We start from the raw sequence: 8,548 nt of genomic DNA, 5'->3' as shown, positions 1-8,548 counted from the left end.
GGTCCTGAGGCAGGCATTAAGACAGAAAGACACATTGTATGATTGAAGTGGGATGCTGCCAGTGAGAAGTAAGTTTAGGCTTGCACAGAACTGTCTACCCTGACTGTGCTGTTATAAAAAATTGCCACAAATTTAGCAGCTTAAAACAGCACAGAAATATATTATCACACAGTTGCTGGAAGTCAAAACTCTGGGCACAAGTGTGACTCAGCTGGTTCTCTGCTTAGAGTCACACAAGACCAAAACAAAAGTGTTGGCAGGACTATGCTCCTTTGTGGAAGCGTTGGGAATGAATCCATGTCCCAGATCATTGGCAGAATCCAAGTTCTATGCAACAGTAGGACTGAAGTTCCTGTTTTCTTGTTGACCAACAGTTGGGGATCTTTCTCACCTACAGGCTGCCTGCATGTCTTGGCTTGTGGCCCCCTTCCTCCAACTTCAAAGCCAGCAATCTCAGGTCCAGCCCTTCTCACACTTAGAATCTCTCAGACCTCCTCTTCTGGCTCATCTCCCACCTCCCTCTTCCACTTTTTTTCCTTTTTTTTTTTTGCGGTACGCGGGCCTCTCACTGTTGTAGCCTCTCCCGTTGAGGAACACAGGCTCCGGACGCGCAGGCTCAGCGGTCATGGCTCACGGGCCCAGCCGCTCTGCGGCATGTGGGATCTTCCCGGACCTGGGCACAAACCCGCGTTCCCTGCATCGGCAGGCGGACTCTCAACCACTTCTACTTTTAAGATCTCAAGGGACTTCCATGGTGGCGCAGTGGTTAAGAATCTGCCTGCCGATGCAGGGGACACGGGTTCGGTCCCTGGTCCAGGAAGATCCCACATGCTGCGGAACAACTAAGCCCGTGTGCAACAACTACTGAAGCCCATGTGCCTAGAGCCCATGCTCTGCAACAAGAGAAGCCACTGCAAGAAGAAGCCTGCGCACCGCAACAAAGAGTAGCCCCCGCTCGCCACAACTAGAGAAAGCCCACACGCAGCAACGAAGACCCAACACAGCCAAAATAAATAAATAAAATTTAAAAAAAATTTAAGATCTCAAGTGACACGTTAGGCCCAGTTGGATATTCCAGGATAATTTCCCTATTTTAAGGTTAGCTGCATAGTAACCTTAATCCCATCTTCAAAATCCCTTCACAGCACTAACTAGATTGGTGTTAGAACAGCCAGAGGACAGGGTTCGTGGGGATGGGGACATGTTTAGAATTCTGCCTACCACAGAAGCTCCTGCTGAAGTCAAAGTGGGCCGAGGAGGTGTGACACATGGCTTGAAAGATGTCTGCTTCATCCACTCTATCAGTTAGAATGTGTTTGGCTGCAAATAAGAAGGGAAATAGCTAAAGATGGCTTAAAGCAGTGCTTCACAAACTTTAACGGACATATCAATCCAGATTCTGGGTTCTGGATTCAGTAGGCTTAAAATACAAATGCTGATTCAGTGGGTCAAGGGTGAGGCCCGAGATTCTGCGTTTCTAACAGGATCTCAGGTGGTGCTGATTCTGAGGGTCTCAGACCACATTTTGGGATATGAAATATAGTGGGCTTGGGCTTCCCTGGTGGCGCAGTGGTTGAGAGTCCGCCTGCCGATGCAGGGGATATGGGTTCGTGCCCTGGTCTGGGAAGATCCCACATGCCACAGAGCAGCTAGGCCCGTGAGCCATGGCCACTGAGCCTGCATGTCCGGAGCCTGTGCTCTGCAACGGGAGAGGCCACAACAGTGAAAGGCCCGCGTACCACAAAATAAATAAATAAATAAAATAAAATATAGTGGGCTTATTACTCCACTTTTTTTTTGGCCACACAGCATGCAGGATCCTTGGTTCCACGACCAGAGACTGAACCAGTGCGCCCTACAGTGGAAGCTCCCTGCAGTTAACCACTGGGCTTCCAGGAAATCCCTTGAGGAGTCTTTAGGTAGGCAAGATTTAGGGATGGTTAATCTAGTGGTTCAAAGACATTGGGGCATCAGATCATCTGTCTGTGTTTTCTTTGGCTTTCTCCTCATGGTTGAAAAAGGATGGAAGCAGCTCCAAGCATCACATACCCACGTAACAATATTCAGATGCAGAGGAGGAAATGGCTGTCTTATAACCCTTTTAAAGAGTAAGAGAAACTCTTTGAGAAGCTCCCAGTCAATGTCCCATTATTTCTCATTGACCAAAATTGTGTCATAGGCTCGTGCCTAAGCCAATCCCTTGCCAAGGCCATTCAGAGAAGGGCGAACAAAATCAGAAAGAAGAGAGGAAGCCACCAAAGGATATAATGAGGGGGTAACTAAAAAAAGTGAGGGGAAACTTGGGATCTGGTAAAAAGGAAATCCAACAGAAGAAAAGCTCCAGGGAGCCCCAGGATGACAGCTGTGGAAGTCCAACAGGCAGTCTGCCCCAGCTAGGAGCAGGAAGACACCCAGGACAGGTATCTCTAGGAATGACTGAAATTGATAGATATCCTGATTTATACCCCTCTCACAAGTTTCCACTTTCAATGCTCCCATGTGGCAGTATTATTATTTTAGGTTAAATCCCTAGTGGATACGATATTTTCTATAATATTTTTCACTATTGGGCCAAGTGTGAACCATGATCACACTTCCTTTTTTGTTCAATTTTCTTTCCTCCGGGAGTTAACAATTCTCCCTTTTTTTCACCATTTTATTTGTTTTCTGTATCTTTATTGTTTGTTTTCCCTAAACTCTCCAACGCAATGATATCCTTTGAATACTGTTTCTACAGAGTTTCCATATTAGGGTGTCTAGCAGTCAATGAATAAAATGGAGTGGCCAGGTGATGATCAATGCTATAGAGAAAAGCAAAGCAGGGCTAGGGGAGAGGGAGTGCCAGGGTGGGGAAGGTTTGTAATTTTTAGTTTGTTGGTCAGGGAAGACCTCACTGTGAGGGTGACCTGAAGGGAGACATAAAGGAAACCATGCAGACATTTGGAGGAAGAGAGTTCCAGGCAGAGGTAATATCAAGTTCAAAGTCCTAGAGACAGGAACATGCCTGTCTATTCTTCATACATCTACTAGAATTTTCCTTTGCGTGTTTTACAGTCACTTCCACTACCCACTTCCCCACTGAAGGGCACTCCAATGTCTCAAGCACACATATTCAAACTTTAGTCACTCTTGGTACACTTTTTTATTCTCAGTGTCCAAATGGTGACGAAGTCATATTGATACTATTTGCAAAACACTTAAATTCTTTCTCTTTTTCTATATTTCCACTGTCACTCTATAAATACTATGAGATAGAAATTATAGAACATTAGGACTGAAAGAGCTCTTAAAGACCATCTAGTATAACTCTATCTTATGAGGCTCAAATTAAGCTACTTCTCTGAGAACTCTCAATCAGGTCTCTGGAGTAACAGGCAAAGCTTGGTTACATCATACCTGAGTCTGCCCCTTGCCTGAATCCACTCCATTTTGCCTGCTGCTCACCAACAAGTGCTCCTTGCACGCTGACTTATTCCTGCCTACCCACCCTACAGTAATACTCTGTGGGTCTACCCTGGCAGGGCTTTCCTCAGCTGCCTATCCGACATGACCTCTTACACCTAAAAAGAGCCCAACATTCAACTTACATCAGTCGACTTTCACTATTCCTCAAACACACTATCTTCATCTCTGCCTTTAAGTCTGCACTTCAATTCTTCTCTTTTCTGTAATAGCCTTTCTTTTTCCTTCTTGTTCAAATTCACCTATCTTTCAAGACCTTTTCCAGACATGGTTTCTCTGTCTGATGGAATGGATCAGAAGCCATGTTTTAGGGTACTTGATTTTCCACACCCACACCCTTGTCTTTGTATCAATCTTGTGTCATGAGTATTGTCTTTCCCCATTTTACAGGTGAAGAAACAAAGGCTTAGAGAGGTAGAAAGAGAGTGGGCTAGAATTTGAGCCTATGTCTGCCTGTGCTCTGAATCGTTGTGCAATACTGTCTCCTGAGCTAGTAAATGTTAGCTGAGTTGTTCATGAACTGCTTTGTATATATTAGTGACCTCATCACGCCCCAACTGACCATACCCCTAGGCTTGTAGAGCAGAGTGAGAGCAAGAAAGAACCCCGCTTACAAAGGGCCCACCTTGTGCCAGACTCAGTACCATCTTCAGTGAATGTGAGGTAATACCAGGAGATACAACCAAAAGTGTTGAAAGCAGTTGGCTCTGGGGGATGAAACTCAGGGATGGGGCGAGGGGAAAGGCAAGGACTTTCTATTTTTATAATAAGCCTTATAGTACTATTTGACATTTAATACTACATACAATATCATTTTGGTTAAAAATGAAAGTGAATTTAAACAAATTAAATGGATAACTAGATGTAAATAACCTTTTTATAATCTCGGATGGGAAGGGAACAAGGAAATATACGGCAAGAGCCATCTAATACATTTGTAGTAAGGATTAAACAGAATAAGGCATTTAATACATGCTTGGCAAAGAACCAGCAGCAAGCATTATTATTATAACATGAAGCAGGACTTGGGCTCAAGGTTCAGGATGGGTTCATTTTACTTGAGAGACGTCATAAGAACAAGCTATGATAATTAGAGATCACTCTGGTTTCCACCAAGACAGCAAAATGGTACATTCTCCCCTGGCCTTTCTGTTCCTACTTCTCACCCCTTCCTCCAGATTTTTATTTCAACCCAATCCACCCAATAATTATCCTCACCAACCTCTCCACACACACACTCGTACATACCTCCTCCCTTCATGCTTTCACTTCAGCCCAACCCTTAACCCTGAGAAAAGGGAGCAGTGAACTCTACAATCAGATTTTGTAGTTCAGAGGGAAAGTAAGTGACTTCCCTGCGATATTTAATTTCTAGGAAAGGGAGTTTGGAGGCAATACTGAATCATGTTATTAAAGTCCCATTCATTCATTCAATACATATTTGTTGAGTGCATGCTATGTGCCAGGCGTAGCTCTAGCTACTGAAGATACAACAACGACCAAGGCAAATGCTGCGTGCCTTCATGGGGTTTCTGTATAATGCCGCCATGACCGGAGCAGCTACCAGGACAAGTGGAGGCTTCTGGCAAGGATAGTCACCTCCACTTGCTGCTGTCCAGTTTGATGCAATGGAATGAACTGAAAGACATGAATTGGGGTGCCTTCTCACTCATATCCTCCTGCTTAAGTGGCCACCTTTATACCAAATGACCCTGTTACCCTGACCACAGCTTTTTGGACCACAGTAACAGACATTTGACCTAAGCTAGGCAATTAGATTCTTTTTTTAAAAAATTTATTTATTTTATTTATTATTATTATTTGGCTGTGTTGGGTCTTCGTTGCTGCGCGCAGGCTTTCTCTAGCTGGCGGTGAGTGGGGGCTACTCTTTGTTGTAGTGCGCGGGCTTCTCACTGCTGTGGCTTCTCTTGTTGCGGAGCACGGGCTCTAGGCGCACGAGCTTCATTAATTGTGGTGCATGGGCTCAGTAGTTGTGGCTCACGGGCTCTAGAGCGCAGGCTCAGTAGTTGTGGAGCACGGGCTTAGTTGCTCCGCGGCATGTGGGATCTTCCCGGACCAGGGCTCAAACCCTTGTCCCCTGCGTTGACAGGCGGATTCTTAACCACTGTGCCACCAGGGAAGCCCGGCAATTAGATTCTTCCCCCAAGAATTTGCCAGAATTAGCTCTGGGAAGGTAAGTTGAAAGGTCAGTGTGGAGCCAGGGCCACAGCAGAAGCCAGTAGACACTATGGCAAGCCAATGTCATGGGCGGACCAGAATTGTAAGGGGCAGATACTATGAGTAGGCTGAGGTGAGCCTTCTGTCTAAAAAGAGGAAAATGCAGCAACTATGCTATAATAAGAAGGAACAAAGACCATTTGACCCCAGGAGGAAAGAGGAAAAGAGAGCAAGCAAAAGTTTTTTGTTTTTTTTTTAAGGAGAGAGCAGTGGGAGGAGAGAAATAGGTGAGGGAGATTAAGAGGTACAAACTTCCAGTTACAAAGTAAATGAGTCACGGGTATGAAAGGCATGTGGGGAAGAGTCAATAATTATGTAATAGCTTTGGATGGTGACATGTCAGAGCTAGACTTATCACTGTGGTGATCATTTTGAAATGTACAGAAATATCAACTCACCATGTTGTATAATGGGAACTAATGGAATGTTATAGGTCAATTATACTTCAAAAACAAACAGACAAACTCATAGAAAAAGAGATCAGATTCGTGTTTACCAGAGGCAGAGGTCAGGGGATGGGGGAATTGGATGAAGGCAGTCAAAAGTACAAACTTTTAAATATAAGATAAATGAGTACTACAACTTAATCACTAAAAGGGATGTTGTCTATAAGCTTAAATTACACCTAATGGCCCAGCTCTGGGAGCCCTGCCTCCCAGGTAATGAGCGTTAAGCTAAAATACCTTTGTTTAGCTCACAGGAAACATCCTAACCAGGCCCACCTGTGAACGGCTGCAGGAAGGACGAAATGACCACATCCGCTCTGGAGTCTGGCCGGAACCAGGACTTTACACCCTACCCTTTTAGTAGAAAAGAAGCCTGAATTCTAACTCGGGGAAGATGGTTCTTTGGGGGCACTAGTCCGCCATCTTCTCAATCTGCTGGCTTTCTGAATAAAGTTGCTATTCCTTGCCCCAACAATTTCTTGGCCTTTTGTGTGGCGAGCAGTGTGAGCTTGGACTGGGTAACACTTGCAGTTAGAATGGGGCTCTGTGACTGGATCTAGCCAATGATCTGTGAGCAGACATGACTTGCGTTACTTCAGAGCTGAGGTAGTTAAGAGTTTGTGTGTCTCATCCATGCCCCTCTTTCTCTGTCACATGTTCACGATGGTCAAGGTGTCAAAGCCTCTGTCAGCCTCTTTCCTTGAGGACTGTGAATAAATAGGGTCCCTACCTTACCAGACATGTAATGAAAGCTGGAAATAAATTTGTGGAATTAAATCACTGACATTTGGAGGTTTGTTTGTTGCAGCAGCCGGCAGCTAATTACATGGATACTCTCAGGCTGCGTTCATATCCCTGGATGTACTCTGTCTTGCACATTCATTCCTCTGCACAAATGCTCTTTTCCCTGATTCCCAGGACTCTTGGTTCGCGCCCTTTTTACTGCAGACCTGGAGGTGTGGTGTGTATGATGTGCTTTTACATGCTTAGAGGCTATTTTATCAGTTACATACAAATTTAGTATTTTTTCTTCCTAGTTTATTGGCATTTCATTCATTATGCAGTATGTAGTGATGCTTCTTGCCTTAAAGTCTACTTTGTATTATATTAGTTTAGCTTCACCGATTTTCTTTTAGTTTGTAGAGTATGTCTTTTACAACCTTTAACATACCTGTATCCTTATATTTCAGATTTTTAAAAGCAGTAATGAGTTGCTTTTTAAAAACCAATCTGGGGGGCTTCCCTGGTGGTACAGTGGTTAAGAATCTGCCTGCCAATGCAGGGGACACGGGTTCGAGCCCTGGTCTGGGAAGATCCCACATGCTGTGGAGCAACTAAGCCTGTGAGCCACAACTACTGAAGCCTGTGCACCTAGAGCCCGTGCTCTGCAACAGGAGCAGCCACCGCAATGAGAAGCCTGTGCACTGTAACAGATAGTGGCCCCTGCTCGCCACAACTAGAGAGCCCGTGTGCAGCAATGAAGACCCAACACAGCCAGAAATAAATAAATTAAAACAAACGAACAAACAAACCAATCTGGGACTTCTCTGGTGGCGCAGTGGTTAAAATCCACCTGCCAATGCAGGGGACATGGGTTTGAGCCCTGGTCTGGGAAGATCCCACATGCCGCAGAGCAACTAAGCCCGTGCACCACAACTACTGAGCCTGTGCTCTAGAGCCCGCGAGCCTAGAGCCCGTGCTCTGCAACAAAGAGAAGCCACTGCAATGAGAAGCCTGCACTGCAACAAAGAGTAGCCCCCACTCGCCACAACTAGAGAAAGCCCATGCGCAGGAACGAAGACCCAATGCAGTGAAAAATAAATTTATTTTAAAAATAAATAAATAAAAATAAACAATCTAACAATCTTTGTTTTTTAATAGAGGTATTTAGTCCACTTATATTTAAAAGAGGCACTTACACTTTTGAGTTTCAAAATATCATGCTAGTATTTGTTTTCTATTTCTCCCACAGGTTCTGTGTTCCTTTTTTCTCTCTTCTTTTAAACCTTTTTTGGATTGTTTTTATTATTCCATATTTCTCTGCATTCACTTATTTTACATATATATAAACAAAAAATAGTTTTAAATTATATATATATATAATTATATATATATATTTTTAAACTGTTTTTCCCTGTCATGGTGATTACAGCATGAATCCTTGACTTGTTAAATTTTAATATAAATTAATTATTTTACAACTTCCTGAACAATACAAGAATCTTAAAATATTTTAATTCCATTTATCTGCTCCCACACCGTGTGCCATTTTTGTGGTGTGTTTTAATTCTCTATATGTCTAAAGCTCCACTAGACACTGTTGATTTATATAGTTATTGTTCACTTATTTTTACCTATATAGTTACTCTTTCCATTGTTATTCATTCCTTCCTCATATTCAT

Source organism: Phocoena sinus, chromosome 1, assembly GCF_008692025.1.
Source record: "Phocoena sinus isolate mPhoSin1 chromosome 1, mPhoSin1.pri, whole genome shotgun sequence".
Classification (NCBI taxonomy): Eukaryota; Metazoa; Chordata; class Mammalia; order Artiodactyla; family Phocoenidae; genus Phocoena; species Phocoena sinus.
Note: the sequence above shows the minus strand (reverse complement) of the source record.